The sequence below is a fragment of the Camellia sinensis genome, chromosome 3, assembly GCF_055761805.1.
Source record: "Camellia sinensis isolate YWXY chromosome 3, ASM5576180v1, whole genome shotgun sequence".
NCBI lineage: Eukaryota > Viridiplantae > Streptophyta > Magnoliopsida > Ericales > Theaceae > Camellia > Camellia sinensis.
Window position 1 is genome coordinate 9,888,239 of NC_138963.1, and position 17,885 is coordinate 9,906,123.

The 17,885-nt window shown below is 39.5% G+C and overlaps 1 pseudogene; it reads left to right on the forward strand.

Annotated features, from left to right (window-relative positions):
• Positions 1 to 13,758: 13,758 nt before the first annotated feature.
• Positions 13,759 to 17,324, forward strand: LOC114269979 (receptor-like protein 7; annotated as a pseudogene).
• The last annotated feature ends 561 nt before the right edge of the window (positions 17,325 to 17,885 follow it).

Genomic DNA, 17,885 nt, shown 5'->3' on the forward strand with positions numbered 1-17,885 from the left:
TATATATGCAATCTTTTAGCGCGGTTTATGGCATAAGAACATGTCCAAATTTGCTGATAATTAGGATTTGTTTGAGAATTAGTTTTTTAAATAATTTTTAATTTTTTTATTAAAAAATGTATAAAAAATAACGATTATGAATTGATTTTTTTGTATTAACTTTTAAATTTTTTCAACTAATTTAACCTATTCCAAACAAGACCTTACTATTACTCGTTAGTATTATTCCTTTTGTATTATCCCTAAAGTTCAATCTAATAGCTAGCTTTAGCCTCTAATAAATGAACTTTTAATCTCTCTATCACCAACCATCACCACTAGGGATGGCAATTTGAAACCGGCCCGACGGGGATCCCCGATCCCGACCCCGATTTAAGCGGTTTTTCCCCGAAAAATACCCCCGACGGGGAGGTGACGGTATTTGAAAATCAATCCCCGATCTGTTACGGGCCGGGGACGGTGATCAGTGTTTGATCCCCGGCCCGGCCCGATCCCCGGCCCCGCCCCCGTCCTCGGCCCCATCCCCGAATTTCCCCGAAGTGAAATTACTTTTATACCCTTATATTTATATATTTATATAATAATAATAATAATAATAATAATAATAATAATAATAATAATAATAATAAACCAACTCTTGAACTCTCTCCCTCACTCTCATCACTCAACTCTCACTGTCGTTCATCTCTCTCTCCCTCACTCTCATCTCAACTCTCTCCCACTCTGTGGTTCATCTCGCTGTCAACTCTCTCTCGCGGTCACCGACGGCGACGTCAGCACCACCGCTGGCCCCGACTCCCCCTCTCTCTCACCGACGGCGACATCACCACCACCGCCGCATAACGTCTGCCTCTCTGCCACCACCACCGAACCCACAGCCACCGCCAGCCACTCTCGATCTCTGTCACCACCACCGAACCCACCGACGGCGTCGCTCAGATCTGTCTGTGTGAGATCTGTCTCTGTGTGTGTGTGAGAGATCTGTCTCTGTGTGTGTGTGTGAGATCTGTCGCTCAGATCTGTCTGTGTGAGATCTGTCGCCGATCAAATTTTTTTTTTAGATCAATTTTTTTCTGTGTGTGAGTGATCTGATCTGATCTGTGTCTGTGTTAGATCAAATTTTTTTTTTTAAAAGTTTAAATCTGTATTTGTTGTTGTTGATGATGATAAAACATAGTATTTTTTGTTTCAGATCTGTGTGTGAGGCATCTGAATTTTTTTTTTTTTTTTTTTAGCCGGGGAATGCTCGGGGTCGGGGAAACCCGATCCCCGTTGGGGGCGGGGGTGGGGGCAGTGATAGGATCCCCGTCGGGGATCGGGGCCGGGACCGGGGAAAATTCGACCATCGGGGATCGGGGACGGGGAGTGCGATCCCCGGCCCCGCCCCGCCCCGTTGCCATTCCTAATCACCACCTATGCCATCATTTTTTATATACATTTTCTATTTATTTATCTAATAATTTGTTTTATTTGCAAATTTTCATGCCAAGTTGCCACGTAACTGTGGGTGTTTTTTCGTGCTCTCAAAGATTATGTATTTAATATTTATTTTTTTGAAGAGAAATCAATTCATTATGATGCCGTTCTCGAAGCTCATTAGCTTAGTCATTGTCCCAAGGGCAAAGATGTGATGGTATTCTTAAAAAAATCGAATATAGTATTATTGTCAAACTTTCAACTAATGCATATTTTCATTATTACTCTCAAATTTTTTCATTGAATCGACTGATTTGGAAACCAATCTTAACCCCAATAAATTATTGGGATAATTTTATTTCAGTATAAATTTAGAAAAATATTTTTAAATTAATGATAAACTTTATAAATATTAAAAAGTGAAATCATAAAGTTTTTCATAGATGTGTAATTAAATTGTGAAAATTCTACTGATATTGAATTTCCCCTAAATTATTTACACCTAAAAGATATTGAACCTAACACTTAAAAAAAGTACATCCTTAAACCCCAAACCTTGATCAGGCTAACTCCTTGGAGACGTTTCATGGCCAACAGCTCGCTAGGAGTCCGGATTCTCAGCCGCCCTCTCCAGCGGCCCTTCCTGTGGCGCCCCAAAACGACGTCGTTTTGGGGCCAAATTTCAATTAAAAAAAAAAAAAAGACAGAGGAGGAGCAAAGGAGAAGAAGAAAGAAGGGAGGATCGAGAAGGGGTAGAAGGTGAGGAGAGGAGGAGAATCGAAGCTTTTTGTCCTTTTAATCTAGAGAGGGCGGCTGAGGATCCGGACTTAGTGGTGATGCGGTACTAGGGGAGGAAGAAGATGGTGGCGAAGGTGTAGGGAAAGGGGAGATGCAACGGAGGGAGGAGAGGGTTTTAAAGGGTTGTGACGGATGGGAAGGAACGCGGGAGACAAGGGGAGGTTTTGCGATGGGGGAAAATGAGGGGTCGGACGCGATGAGGGGAGTGAAGGGTTCCGATGAATCTGCAACTAATGTAAACTCCTTTGCAAGTTTGACTCGGGTATTTATCTTGATTATTGAAATTGATTGTTATTTTGAAACTATAAAGAATAAAAAAAAAAATTTGGGTGGGTGTTGTAAAAGGTGGTGGGTCTGGTGATGATGGGTTTATAATTGATTTCTAATTGTGAATTTTTGCTAAGAGAAAGGTTAGAAACCATTTGCTTTGCTTGGAATGAAAGGAAAAGGAACAGAGATCTTTCTACTCTGTTTTTTTATTGTTTACATTTCTTCAATTCTGGTTTTTCTTTTGGCTTATCAATTCCAGTTTCTTAGCAATGTTCAGCAATGAATTTGAATTATGATTTGGATTTTGATTAGTGAGTTTTGAAATTGGATTTGATATATATTTTTTATTTTTTTTTATTTTTGTGGAGTTTTGATATTGATTTTAATTTTGCTTTTGTTGGTTAATTTTGATTGTGATTTTGTTTTTGTTTTTGATGGTTGTGGTTATATTGTTTGGTATGGGTGGTCAGAGCAGTGGTCAGTGGTGGATGTGTGTAGTAGAAGGTGGCTATTTGCTGCAAAGGAGGAGGAAGGAGCTGGGAGAAGAGAATGGTTGAAATATCTAACAAAGGAGAAGAAGAAAGAAGGGAAAAGAAGAAAGGCAGAGTAAGAGAGGAGAATGAGGAATAGAGGAGGAGGAGGAAGAAGAGTGAATAAAATTCAGAGACCAAAATAAAAAATATTAACTACAAATTTTCCATTTCATTTGTCTTGGTTTTCTTCACATCCAAACACAGTGAACAGAAATTTCAGAGAGAGAGAGAGAGAGAGAGAGAGAGAGAAAATGGAACAAACCTGAAGATGTCTTTGTTATCAAATACTTCACATGAAACCCTCGCCCGCAACCACCACACACCAAAACCTCTCCCTCCGGCAGCGAAGGCGGGGCAACGTCGAGGGTTTGCGATGAGAGGGTAGGGGGTTCGGAAATTGGTACCGGGTTTGGGTAAATCTGCGAACTCCATTGTTAAAGGGAAAAAAAGCTTCGATCCTCCTTCTCTCCTCTTCTTCTATCCCTTCTTTTTCCCCTTCTCGATCCTCCCTTCTTTCTTCTTCTCCTTTGCTCCTGCTCCTGCTCTGCTTTTTTCTTTTTTTTTTAATTGAAATTTGGCACCAAAACGATGTCATTTTGGGGCGCCGCAGGAAGGGCCGCTGGAGAGGGCGGCCAAGGATCCGGGCTCCAACAGCTAGATGAGTGAAATGAAGATTATTGGTATATGATGTCATGGTAATGACAATTTGACTCGTTCTTTGCACTATTGATGTATGATTTGCATTCCATATCTGATGTAGCACGTAACCTGTGAGCACCATAGTAGTGTCCTTTTTTATTGCTTATTTTATTGCCATATTTTCATTTTTGGCAATTGCCTTATATTTCCTTATATTTTTGGTAATTTCTTTCTCTTTCCAAATCTGGTTGTTTCTTAGTTAAAGTTAGGTCTATGTTTTGCTTATAAATATTAGGTGTAAGCCTGAGGGCTCTTCAGTTTTGATCATTAATATATTTTGAGTTTTATACTCTTTTGTTCCAACTTTGGTTATTCTTTGTGAATCAACTATTATTGAGCCTTTAAACTCGGTATTTTTTGTGAATCAACGGGTCTAAGGAGGAATCTTATTTCCGGTATTCTTGTTTGAATCAACAAATTTTAAGATTGTTACTATTTTACGACTCGCACTGCATCAGTTGGTATCAGAGCGTAGGCTACGATGGCACCAAGGAGGCGGCCCATGGATGATGTTTATGAAGCTGACACCGCGAGGATGCAACAACAAATTGATGCCTTGACCGAGCAACTCGCGACGTTGCAACAACAGCAACAGCGCCAACCACATCCAAACCCACGGTTTATGGAGGACGAAGAAAATATAAAGGAGGTAGACGACAACCCTTTTGTTGGAAATTTCCGCAGGGAAAGGGTTTGACAAGGTACGGAAGCAAATTCATGTCGACGGGAAGTAGGTCTGAAAATTGACATCCCTGAATTTCAAGGCAGTGTTTAACCCGAAGACTTCTTGGATTGGCTTTTTGCTGTCGAAGAGGTTCTTGACTTCAAGGAGGTTCCAGAAAACAAACGAGTTTCCTTGGTGGCCACACGCCTTAGGGGAAGAGTAGCGGCTTGGTGGCAACAAATAAAGTTAACTCAAACCAGACAAGAAAAGAGTAAAATTGCTTCTTGGGAGAAGATGAAGAAACATATGCGTATGGCGTTCCTTTCTTATAACTATACACGCATGATGTACCAACAATTGTAGAATTTACGGCAAGGGACGAAGACGATCGATGAATATACCACTAAGTTCTATCAATTGGTGTCACGTAATGACCTTGCTGAAAACGAAGACCAACTTGTTTCCAGGTACATCGGGGGATTGCAAGAACAATATCAAGATACCCTGAATTTATTTGATCCCTATTCTATTTTTGAAGCACACCAGAGGGCTATACAATTAGAGAAAAGGTCAAAGCGTCGCTCAGGCGGTACTGGATGGTCAAGTGGAAACACTAGTGGTAATCGTAATCTACCCCCAATGAACGAAATACGAGTACGAACCTACCAGAGGCAAGGTAGAGCACCACACAATCTGATACGGCTAGTAAACCATCAGGAGGACAGTCAAACAGGAACCCTATTACTAGTAGTGGTATGCGTTGCTTCAAGTGTGGAGAAGTTGGTTATCGCGCTGCAGATTGCAGAAAAAGTGACCGGGTTGGCAAAGGCCTATTTATAGATAGCAAAGAGATTGTTGAAGATGGGACTAATGAAAGTCTGCAAGATCCTACCAACGAGCCTGAGGCTAGTATTTATGACAAGGAAGAACGAGTTGCTGGCGATGATGGTCCTCTATTGGTTGTGCGCAGGGCTTGCTTTACTCTCCGAGAGGTTGAAGGAAATGTGTGGTTACGAAACAACATCTTCCAATCTACGTGTACCATTAGTGGGAAGGTGTGCAAGTTTTTAATTGACTCTGGAAGTTGCGAGAATGTTATTGTGGAAGACGCTGTTGCAAAATTGGGAATAAGTACAAGCCAACATCCTAACCCATACAAACTGTCATGGCTTCAGAAAGGCAAAGAGGTAACGCTCTCCAAGCGTTGTTTAGTCTCATTATCTATTGATTCTAACTACAGGGACAAGGTGTGGTATGATGTAGTTCAGATAGATGCTTGCCATATTTTGTTAGGAAGGCCTTGGCAATTTGACCGCGACGTGTTACACGATGGACGAAGGAACACTTATTCCTTTGTATTTAACAAGATTCGTATTGTTCTTGAAACTCATAAAGAAGAAGCACCAAAGCTAGCTCCTGAGAAAAGTTCTAGCTTATTGTCTATGCACCGGTTCTTGGAGGAAGTGGCTGAAACAGGAATGATGTTCGTGCTAGTAGGAAAAAACAGTGCTGTAGAGAGTAAGATCCCTGAGCCTGTAAATGCTCTAATTGCAGAGTTCCATGATGTATGTCCTAAGGAGTTACCCCCAATGTTACCTCCTATGAGAGACATACAACATCAAATTGACTTGATTCCAGGATCGAATTTGCCAAATAGACCCCACTACCGCATGAGTCCAAAAGAGCATGAAGAACTTCGCCGACAAGTGGAGGACTTGCTAGCCAAGGGACACATCCGAGAAAGCCTTAGTCCATGTGCCGTGCCTACACTACTAACCGCCAAGAAAGATGGTTGGTGGCGCATGTACGTCGATAGTAGGGTAATTAATAAGATCACTATCCGATATAGGTTCCCCATACCTCGGTTGGATGACTTATTAGATCAGTTAAGTGGAGCAACTCTGTTTAGCAAATTGGATCTGAAAAGTGGTTACCACCAGATTCGGATTCGAGAAGGGGATGAATGAAAGATAGCCTTCAAAACTCAAGAGGGACTTTACGAGTGGCTAGTCATGCCGTTTGGTTTATCAAACGCTCCCAGTACTTTTATGCGTGTGATGAACCAACTATTTCAGCCTTTCATAGGGAAGTTTGTTGTTGTTTATTTTGATGATATTTTGGTTTATAGCGCTAATAATGAATTGCACCTCCAACACTTGCGCCAAGTTCTATCAGTGTTGCGGGAAGTGAACTTTTATGCTGGTACCAACAAGTGTTCATTCTTAACAGATACTGTCTTGTTCCTCGGTTATGTCGTATCTAAAGACAGCATCTCAGTTGATGAAAGCAAAATAAATGCAATTCGTGACTGGCCAATACCAAAAAACATTCACGACGTACGAAGCTTTCATGGGTTGGCTTCGTTCTATCAGAAGTTTATTCCCCATTTTAGTAGCATTATGGCCCCACTTACGGATTGCATGAAGGCCGGTCAATTTTGTTGGACAGAAACAGCAACAGAAGCACTCCAGCAAATCAAACAGAAGTTGACTTCAGTACCAGTCCTCATATTACCAGATTTTTCTAAGCCCTTTAAGCTACACTGTGACGCATCGAAAGTGGGCATTGGGGCTGTTTTGAGTCAAGGGGGTCACCCGATTGCATAATTTAGTGAGAAGCTCAGTAGTTCCAAAGGCAACTACAGCACTTATGATGTGGAATTTTACTCCATTGTCCAAGCCTTGAAGCATTGGTATTCTTATCTGTCTTAAAGTGAATTCATTTTATTTTCTGACCATGATGCTTTGAAGCACATCAACAGCCAAGACAAGCTTTCATCGAGGCATGCCAATTAGGCAGTATATCTGCAGTAATTTACCTTTGTTATTAAACACAAATCCAGGACCTTAAACAAAGTGACTAATGCACTTAGCCGCCGTTCATTTCTGCTTACTACTATGAGAAATACGGTCCTTGGGTTCGACTCCTTTCAAGAACTACTGTCCGTTGATCCCTATTTCTCTTGTATTGTTGGGAAAATTAAATCAGGTCAGAGGTCGGACTTTCTTCTCCATGACGGATTCCTCTTCAAAGGCAACCAATTGTGTGTGCCTGCATCAAGTTTTCGATTGAGAATTATCAAGGAGTTGCATGAAGAAGGCCATGTTGGGCGTGACAAGACTCTACAGCTTGTGGCTGGTTCTTACTTTTGGCCTTCTATGAGGAAAGAAATTTTCAAGCTTGTGGACGGGTGTCGCATCTGCCAAGTATCCAAAGAATCCGCAACCAACGCAGGCTTATACATGTTGTTACCCGTGCCCAATCAACCATGGACTGACGTTAGTATGGACTTTGTTTTGGGACTCCCGCGTTCTCAGCGAGGTTGTGACCCCATCTACGTAGTCGTGGACAGGTTCTCAAAAATGACCCATTTCATTGCTTGCAAAAAGACGACGGATGCTGTAAATGTGGCCCAATTATATTTTCGAGAAATCTATCGTTTGCATAGGCTCCCTCAGTCCATTGTATCTGACAGAGACACCCGATTTCTTAGTCATTTTTGGAGATGTCTGTGGCGCTTGGCTAATACAAAGCTTGATTTCAGTAGCGCCTATCACCCTCAAACTGATGGACAGACAGAAGTTGTCAATCGTTATTTGGGCAACCTGTTACGGTGTTTAGTAACGGATCATTTGAAATCATGGGATCACAAATTGCACCAAGCAGAGTTTGCTTACAATCGCTTTGTAAATCGAAGTTCGGGTTTTAGCCCTTTCTATGTCAATTATGGCTACCAACCTCGGGCCCTGCTGGATTTAGTACCTGTGCCAGATTAAAGTGTATTAATGGGAAAGCAGAAGAGCTGATTCACAACCTTCAGGGGGTGCACAAATTGACCCAGTCCATTTTGCAACAATCAATAGCCAAGTATAAGCTAACTGCCGACAAGAAACGTCGATTGGTTGAATTTGAAGTTGGTGATTTGATGTGGGCAGTTCTTATAAAAGACAAGTTTTCAGCAGGTGAATATAACAAGTTGGCAGCATGAAAAATTAGGCCCCTTGCAATTTTGGAGAAAATCAATTCCAATGCCTACCGTTTGAAGTTGCCTAGTCACATTCGTACTTCCGATGTGTTCAACGTTAGATACCTCATTCCTTATCACGGTGACAACTCCGACGCCGAGGCTGCGAATTCGTTGGCGAATTCTCTCCATCCAGGGGAGGATGATGTAGTACGCAACCCGTGAGCACCATAGTAGTGTCCTTATTTTATTGCTTATTTTATTGCCATATTTTCATTTTTGGCAATTGCCTTTTATTTCCTTATATTTTTGGTAATTTCCTTCTCTTTCCAAATCTGGTTGTTTCTTAGTTAAAGTTAGGTCTATGTTTTGCTTATAAATATTTGGCGTAAGCCTTAGGGCTCTTCAGTTTTGATCATTAATATATTTTGAGTTTTATACTCTTTTGTTTCAACTTTGGTTATTCTTTGTGAATCAGCTATTGTTGAGCCTTTAAACTCGGTATTCTTTGTGAATCAACAGGTCTAGGGAGGAATCTTATTTCCGGTATTCTTGTTTGAATCAACGGATTTTAAGATTGTTACTATTTTATGACGCACACTGCATCAGTAGCTTTCCCAATAGCCAACAAATTAACCATATCCTGTGTGGTGATGCCGATAAGAATAGGCCGGCTTTAGTTTTTTACTGTAATAATTCTGAATAGAGGAAAGTTGAATGCAGCAGAGGCAGAATGTATTCAGATGTTTGACATTTGTGTTCCTTTCATTATTTTTTCTTTAGTTATTTTGTTAACTACTTTTATTAACTAAAATAAATAAATTTACTTCCCCCACCAAAATAAATAAATAAAATTCTATGATAATGTCCTGGAAAGAGTTATTCAAAGACATAAACCAGTTGTCATTTTATTTATTTTTTTGATGTTCTTTGCATTGTACAAGATGGAAAAATTGGTACTGCAAACATGTTGATAAAGGCTCTCTTCAATATTCTTTGTCAAGAAGACTGAAGAAGGAAGAGCTCACAAAATTTTGATTAAGAGAATTTACGTTCAATGAAAAGAATATCATGATTCGAGAGTACACTTGTTTTTTGAATTTTGAACTTGTGTAAGGAAAAATAAAATAGAAGGGAAAAGAGAAATACTCTAATTTTTGTTTCTCTATCTACAAATTGTGTTGAGTTACCATCAATTACATGCCTCAATCTTGGGTGAAATTATTTGTAGTACCAATGTGGCTATGCCATGTTACTCGAATGAAAATGGTGTGGCTTTTTTTTCTTTTTTTTTTCCTTCCATCCTTTGATTCCTTTCCCATTCTGTACTCCAAACATTCTTCAAATGCATTTTCGCATTGCTGAACAAAAACAGATTATGAAAGGTTGAGTCACAATTAGCTGAAAAGTAACACCGATTAGGAATGGCAACGGGGCGAGGCGGGGCCGGGGATCGCACTCCCCGTCCCCGATCCCCGATGGTCGAATTTTCCCCGGTCCCGGCCCCGATCCCCGACGGGGATCCTATCACTGCCCCCACCCCCGCCCCCAACGGGGATCGGGTTTCCCCGACCCCGAGCATTCCCCGGCTAAAAAAAAAAAAAAAAAAATTTCAGATGCCTCACACACAGATCTGAAACAAAAAATACTATGTTTTATCATCATCAACAACAACAAATACAGATTTAAACTTTAAAAAAAAAAAAAAATTGATCTAACACAGACACAGATCAGATCAGATCACTCACACACAGAAAAAAATTGATCTAAAAAAAAAATTTGATCGGCGACAAATCTCACACAGACAGATCTGATCGACAGATCTCACACACACACACAGAGACAGATCTCTCACACACACACAGAGACAGATCTCACACAGACAGATCTGAGCGACGCCGTCGGTGGGTTCGGTGGTGGTGACAGAGATCGAGAGTGGCTGGCGGTGGCTGTGGGTTCGGTGGTGGTGGCAGAGAGGCAGACGTTATGCGGCGGTGGTAGTGATGTCGCCGTCGGTGAGAGAGAGGGGGAGTCGGGGCCAGCGGTGGTGCTGACGTCGCCGTCGGTGACCGCGAGAGAGAGTTGACAGCGAGATGAACCACAGAGTGGGAGAGAGTTGAGATGAGAGTGAGGGAGAGAGAGATGAACGACAGTGAGAGTTGAGTGATGAGAGTGAGGGAGAGAGTTCAAGAGTTGGTTTATTATTATTATTATTATTATTATTATTATTATATAAATATATAAATATAAGGGTATAAAAGTAATTTCACTTCGGGAAAATTCGGGGATGGGGCCGAGGACGGGGGCGGGGCCGGGGATCGGGCCGGGCCGGGGATCAAACACTGATCACCGTCCCCGGCCCGTGACAGATCGGGGATTGATTTTCAAATACCGTCACCTCTCCGTCGGGGGTATTTTTCGGGGAAAAACCGCTTAAATCGGGGTCGGGATCGGGGATCCCCGTCGGGCCGGTTTCAAATTGCCATCCCTAACACCGATTGCAATTGCAGTCCAATGAGAATTGGAGTCTCTTTATAGCTTTTGTTTTTTCTTGATTTCGTTTGTCTCAATGAAGAAGATTGGTATTAGTTCCTAGTAAATACAGACCATAAACCAATGCCGCAGTCAGAATTCCCGAGTACATTTTATTTGGTTGAATTTTTAGAATATATTTTTTTAAAAAAAAATTCTTCTTAAAAAATATAAAATTAAATTTGATGAAAACAAACATTAATTTTTGTTTTAATTTTTCAAAATTATTTTTACTCTAAAAAAGAAAACCATACGAAAATGATGAGTTTTTATTTTTTATTTTTTACCAAACTAGTTTTTAGTTTTTTGTAATAAAAACAAAAAACAAAAATTGAAAATCCAACCAAACACTATGGTTACAAGAAGCTTTCATTCCCACTGGCAAATAAGTTGAATTTTAGTAATGGATGGAACAATAATGATAAGAACGAAGAAAAAAAAGAAAACAAAAGAAAAGTTGTACACAGAAAATGAAATGTGAGATCCAATCAATAGTAGATTTGAATCAGCAATGGATTGGATCAAAAAGGACCCCAGGCGGCTAGAATTCCAAGTCTTGATCTTTTGAGTAAAAATGATAGGTAGTAAATTATATCATTACCATGGGACTCTTAGAAAAGAGGAGTGCCACGTTTCACTTATTTTTTCACTGTTTCATATTACTGAGATATATGATAAGATCTTATTTACTTTTGGCCGGCCTTGTTAACCTGCTTAGAGCGTCTCCAACGGTAATAGGCATTTTACCTATCTAAATATTACTATAAAATATATATTTTATTTTGCCTATCAACTATTTTATGTTTCTACTCTAACCATGCTCTTTATTTTAGCTATTCATCTAAATACTATTAATTTTATAAAATGCCACATCAGCAACAAAGATGGAGGGAAATGATCCTAATGATTAAATATATTTTGCCTAGTCTTGAAGGCTAGCTACATGTAGCTAGTGAATGTGAGTTGAGCTAAAATGCCTAACCATATGCCTAGTGCATTGGAGTTGAAAAAAATGAGTTATACTAGGCATTTTGACTAACAAACATGATATGCCTAGTGGGTTGGAGATGCTCTAACATCTTACCAAGTGCAAATTAAAAATAAAAAAGAAGTGTGACTTAACATTTGGGTACTCTTTGGATGAATGAATTTGAGGTTAAATTTTATAAAATATATGAGATTAAGCAATTAATATTATAGGCTGTGGACTAGGAAACAAAAATTAGAGATAGAGGGTAAGTATTTTATATGCTAACAACCTTTATACCATAAATCTTTTCCTGTAAAAAAGCCCATTCCAGGCTTTTTTTTTTTTTTTTAGGTAAATTACAAACACACCCTCTAAGATTTACTTAAAATACAAATTATTCTCTGTAGTTCTAGAAATTACATTATGCCCCCAAAGGTTTCTAATTTCATAACAAATAGTTTCTTTTATTAATGAATCATCAAGTTAATTAACAGTTTTTAATAATGTTAAAATTTTATTTCAATTAATAATTCAGATAATTTTATTATTGTATAGATGAACAGTTAGGAATTTTACTTTTTCAATTAATTTTGTTAAATAAAAAATTCTGATAGGGAGGTATTTGTAATTTTCCAAACCACGGGAGACAATTCGTATTTGTAATTTATCCTTATTTTATTTTTTAATCCTAAATCTCTTCAATGATCTTTAGTTAAAAAAAAATGTCACTGTGGCAAAATAGGAGCCAAACAGGAGTCAACTTGTCTACACATTATGTGAAAAATCTAGAAACCTCCTAAATGTTGATTTGTGATTATGTATCAATTTTAAGCAGAATATAACAATCCTAATCAAATAATCAAGACACAGAGACACAACAATTTTACGTGGAAAATCACAATTGGATACCTCCAACTGTGATAAAAAAAACCACGGGCAACAGCCACAAAACAATCCACTAAGAAGATTTAAAGGAATTACACAGGTATACTCTCAATTACCTAGCGAATTCACGCCTAATTGAACCAACCTCTATCTGCCTCTTCCAACCCGTCTTCACCTCGGAATTGTCTTTACGATGAGCCACCCCAGAATCTACCAAAACTTCATGCTCGAATTCTTCAGAATCCACCGAAGAACAACTCTTTCTTTTGTAGAACAAACAAAACCTTTGATGTACTCTTTTTAAACCATGAGTTGAATACTCAATCAAAACATCAAAGAAAACTAACAAAATATCCCCCGATATAAACCTTAGAACCCAAGAAGAAGATCTGGAATAGTAATCCTAAAATCTGACCCAACACGCGAATTTATAGAATCTGTCCCGCGATCTCCGCTCGAGCGCCCAACAGCCCGCTCGAGTAGCTTCAGCAAAATATGCGCGTGATATAACAGAGGTCCGCTCGAGCGCTAGAGAACCCGCTCGAGCGCAAAATCACACATCTCAGTACTTTTACAGGCGACCAAAACTGCTGGAACCAGGGATTCTCCGCTCGAGCGGGGTAATGTCCGCTCGAGCGGACGGGCAACTTGGAATGCATTTTTGCATTTTGCTTTGGGGGCGCTGCCCCTCGACCCCGCCGTAGCGCTGCCCTAGACCAGCCAAGGGGCGCTGCCCCCTCGACCCCCGCGAGCTGACCAGACAGCTCGATCCCCGTCATCATCAGCGAAGTGACAATCTTGAAAGCATTAGCATCACAAACTTCTCTGAAAGGCACAATTCAGGTTGGATTCGCATCTAAACACTCATAGCCTCACTGAAATAAAAAGTGCGAACATAAATACAACTGAAAGGGGTTTTGTCAAACGGGATTGCCAAGAATAAAATCTAACATTATGGTCAACTCTGAAAAAAAACACTAACAGTTAGAAAGGTAACCTCTCCTTAAAAGAGTCACCACTCCCAACTTCAGCCATGCAATTCATTGTCATTTGGTGCGCTTTACCATAATCTAAATATGAGAATTACATTCTTTACCTGTCTTTTCTCAATCACTATACTCACTATCTTGTGCATTAGCACCATTCCTGCCTCCAGCCAATGTATGGAGGATCAGAAATCATTGTTGCTCCAATTAAAGAACAACCTCAAATTCAATTATGCAGTTTCTGTCAGATTGGTGAATTGGACTCAGAGCAACGATTGTTGTGGTTGGAAGGGTGTCACTTGCGATCAAGCAGGTCATGTTACAGGTCTCGACTTGAATAGCGAATTGATCTACAGTGGAATCGACCAGTCGAGTAGTCTTTTTAGTCTCCAGTTTCTTGGGAGTCTGAATTTGGCTTACAACAACTTCAATTTCACACAAATTCCATCCAGTTTGGGCAGCCTCTGTCGTCTGAAATATCTGAATTTGTCTAATGCTGGTTTTTCTGGGCAGATTCCAATTGGATTGTCGCACTTGAAAAGGTTGGTTACACTTGACCTGTCTTCTCTTGACTTCCTTGAAACTTTTTATCTGGTTACGGACTTCCCTGTAATTCCTATACTGCTATTTGAGAACCCAAATTTATCAATGCTTCTTCAGAATCTTACTGGGCTCACAGAACTTCGTCTTGATGGTGTAAATATATCTGCCAAAGGGAATGAGTGGTGTCAGACCATTTCATCGTCACTACCGAATCTGCAAGTTTTGAGGCTATCCAATTGTCATCTTTCAGGTCCTATTTGTTATTCCCTTCAAAAGCTTCAGTTTCTTTCTGTGATCAATCTGGATTTAAACAATCTCTCTGCTCCAGTTCCGGAATCCTTTGCAAATTTCACAAATTTGACAGCCTTGAGTCTCAGTTTGTCTAATTTGGAAGGACCATTTCCAGAAAAGATTTTCCAGGTACCAACATTGCAGACTCTGGACTTGGGAAACAACAGGTTTCTTAATGGTTCTTTGCCAGAGTTTCTACAAAATGGATCCCTTCGGAGGCTTGCGCTTAGCAACACGAATTTTTCAGGTAGATTACCAGATTCTATTGGTAACCTGAGAAATCTGTCCAGGATAGAGCTTTCAGTCTGCAATTTCAGTGGACCCATTCCAAATTCAATGGCAAACCTCAGTCATCTTGTTTATTTGGATTTCTCATCTAATAACTTTACTGGTCCAATCCCATCATTTCAGATGTCCAAGAATCTCACCTACATAGACCTCTCTCATAATGCTCTAACAGGTCCAGTTCCTTCTAGTTACTTTGAAGGCTTTTCAAACCTTGTATGTATATATCGATTTAGCTTATAATTCATTCAATGGACGTGTTCCCTTGTCTCTCTTTTTCCTTCAATCTCTGCAGAAAATGCAGCTTTCCAACAACCAATTTGGTGGTCAAGTTGCCAGATTTCCAAATGTATCCTTGTCTCCATTGAATACACTAGATTTGAGTAGTAACAAACTAGAAGGGCTTATTCCCACCTTTTGTTGATTTTCGAACGATTAATATCCTCTCACTTTCTTTCAACAACTTCAGTGGCACCGTACAGCTAGAAAGGATCCAAAACCTGCAAAATCTTACGAGACTTCACCTTTCATACAACAACTTGTCAATCAATGCCAGTGTCGGTAATTCTAGCTTGTCTCACTTTCCTCATCTCAACCTATTAAGATTGGCCTCTTGCAACTTGCAAGAGTTTCCTCCACTAATGAACCAATCAAGAATGGCCTATTTAGACCTTTCAGACAACCAAATTTCTGGGGAAATACCTAATTGGATTTGGAATATTGGCAATGGAACTCTCGCCTATCTGAATCTTTCTCGTAATCTCCTAGTGGGTTTGCAAAGACCACATATTATTCCTAATCTTACTGTCCTTGACCTACACTCCAATCTTCTCAGTGGTGAAATCCCAATACCACCAGAATCAGCTGTCTATGTGGACTACTCGAGCAATAATTTCAATTCTTCTATCCCTCTAGAATTTGGCAACCACCTAACCTCTTCTGTTTTTTTTTCTCTTTCAAATAATAACCTCACTGGTGCCATCCCTCAATCAATATGCAACGCAAGCAACCTTCAAGTTCTTGATTTGTCGAACAATAGATTCAGTGGCACTATACCTCAATGTTTGATTGAAAATTGTGTGGCGACTCTTGGGGTACTGAATTTGCGCAATAATATTCTTATTGGTAATATTTTGGGGACATTCCTAGAAAGTTGTGCATTAATGACACTGGACTTCAATGGGAATAACTTGGTAGGGCAGATTCCAAAGTCTCTGGCCAATTGTACAAAGTTGGAGGTTTTAAATCTTGGTTACAACAACATAAGTGATAATTTCCCTTGCTTCTTGAAGAGCTCATCCCATTTGCGTGTGCTAAATTTGCGATCCAACAGTTTCCAAGGAGTTGTTCAATGTGGAGGGGACCAGTTTAATAGTTGGCCAAGGCTTCAAATTATTGACCTAGCTTTGAACTACACACTGGACCGCTGCCGAAAAATAGCTTCTTACATTGGAAGGCAATGATGGTTGATGAGGGTAATGGACAATCAAAACTCGATCACCTCCGACATGAGTTCCTAAACCTAAATCACTTCTACTATCAAGATACAGTGACAGTTACCATGAAAGGGCAACAGTGGGAGCTGGTGAAGACCTTAACTATATTTAAATCCATTTGATTTCTCAAACAACAGTTTCGAAGGAGAGATACCCAATGCAGTTGGGGGTCTGAAATACCTCTATGTTCTCAACCTGTCATACAATGCCCTCACTGGTGATATTCCATTATCACTTGGAAATTTGACACAGTTTGAATCATTAGACCTCTCATGGAACAAGCTTAGTGGAAGCATCCCAGAGCAACTTGCAAGTTTTACATTTCTTTCATTCCTGAACCTATCATATAATCAACTGGTTGGAAGGATCCCAATAGGCACTCAAATTCAAACATTTTCAGATACCTCCTTAGAAGGAAACATAGGATTATGTGGGCTTCCTTTGAACACCAGTTGCAGTGATGTTCAAATGCCAGCAGGACTCTTGCCATTAACACCTGATGAAGATGGAGATTTAGATTTTGAGCCTGGAATCTATATAAGTGTTGCAGTCGGATTTGTTGTTGGGTTGGGAAGCTTCATTGGGGCACTTGCTTTATGTAAAAGGTGGAGGCAATGGTACTACACACAAGTTGATCAAGTTCTTGAGAGGACTTTCCATCTGGAAGAAAGACGAAGAAGAAGAAATCGTAGAAAATGAGCTTACAGAGATCCCATTCAGAGACTTTAGTGCTGGTGGATTGTAACATGGCAAGAACTTTCTTGCAGACTCCCTCTGCCTTTTGTCTGTCAGGTGCTGAATTATTAATCATAGTAATAAGAGCATCAAATATATATGTTTGTTTAAAATTTTCACTTAAGTGTTGCATATTATTGATATTTGTATGTTAATATTCAATAGTCCAGAATATCATGTGACATTGTCGATGTAGTGCTCCCAACCAATGATGAAGTGGAATTTGTTTATAATTAAGGAAGACAAGAGATGACTTATCCAGTGTATTTTGTGAATCTTAATTTATTAGAAGCACCATGTAAATAATGTCATATGATTCTTGACACTATCTAATAATTTTATGAAAATAAGTGGTGGTGTTAAGTTCTCGGTTTGTGGAGAATCAAACACTAACAGCAACTTCAAAGGTAAAAATTAAAATAGCTTTGTTTGTTATAGTGCAAAAAAGTCATTTTTATATTAATAGTTCACATCCTATTTTGACAAAACCAATTCTCATATTCATTTTTGGCCATTGGATCTACTCAAAAAAGTCTATTGTGATCATTGTTTAGTTTTGATGCCATAGCAAAAATGACTTTTTTTTATACTTTTTAAGTTAAATTTAGCATAAGATTTGGCTTTGCCATTTTTTGATTAAGCATTTGTCTCACCTTTGAAGAATGATTTTTGAGATATTTAGTCAAAAAATGGATGCGAATGTTTAACTTGTAACATATGAAGTGTTGAGGCTCTGTTTGGAACTTGGATACTGTGAAGAAAAAGGAAAAGAAATCAACAGGGATTTATTTCATTTCTTCTTGTTTGGTTGTGCTTAA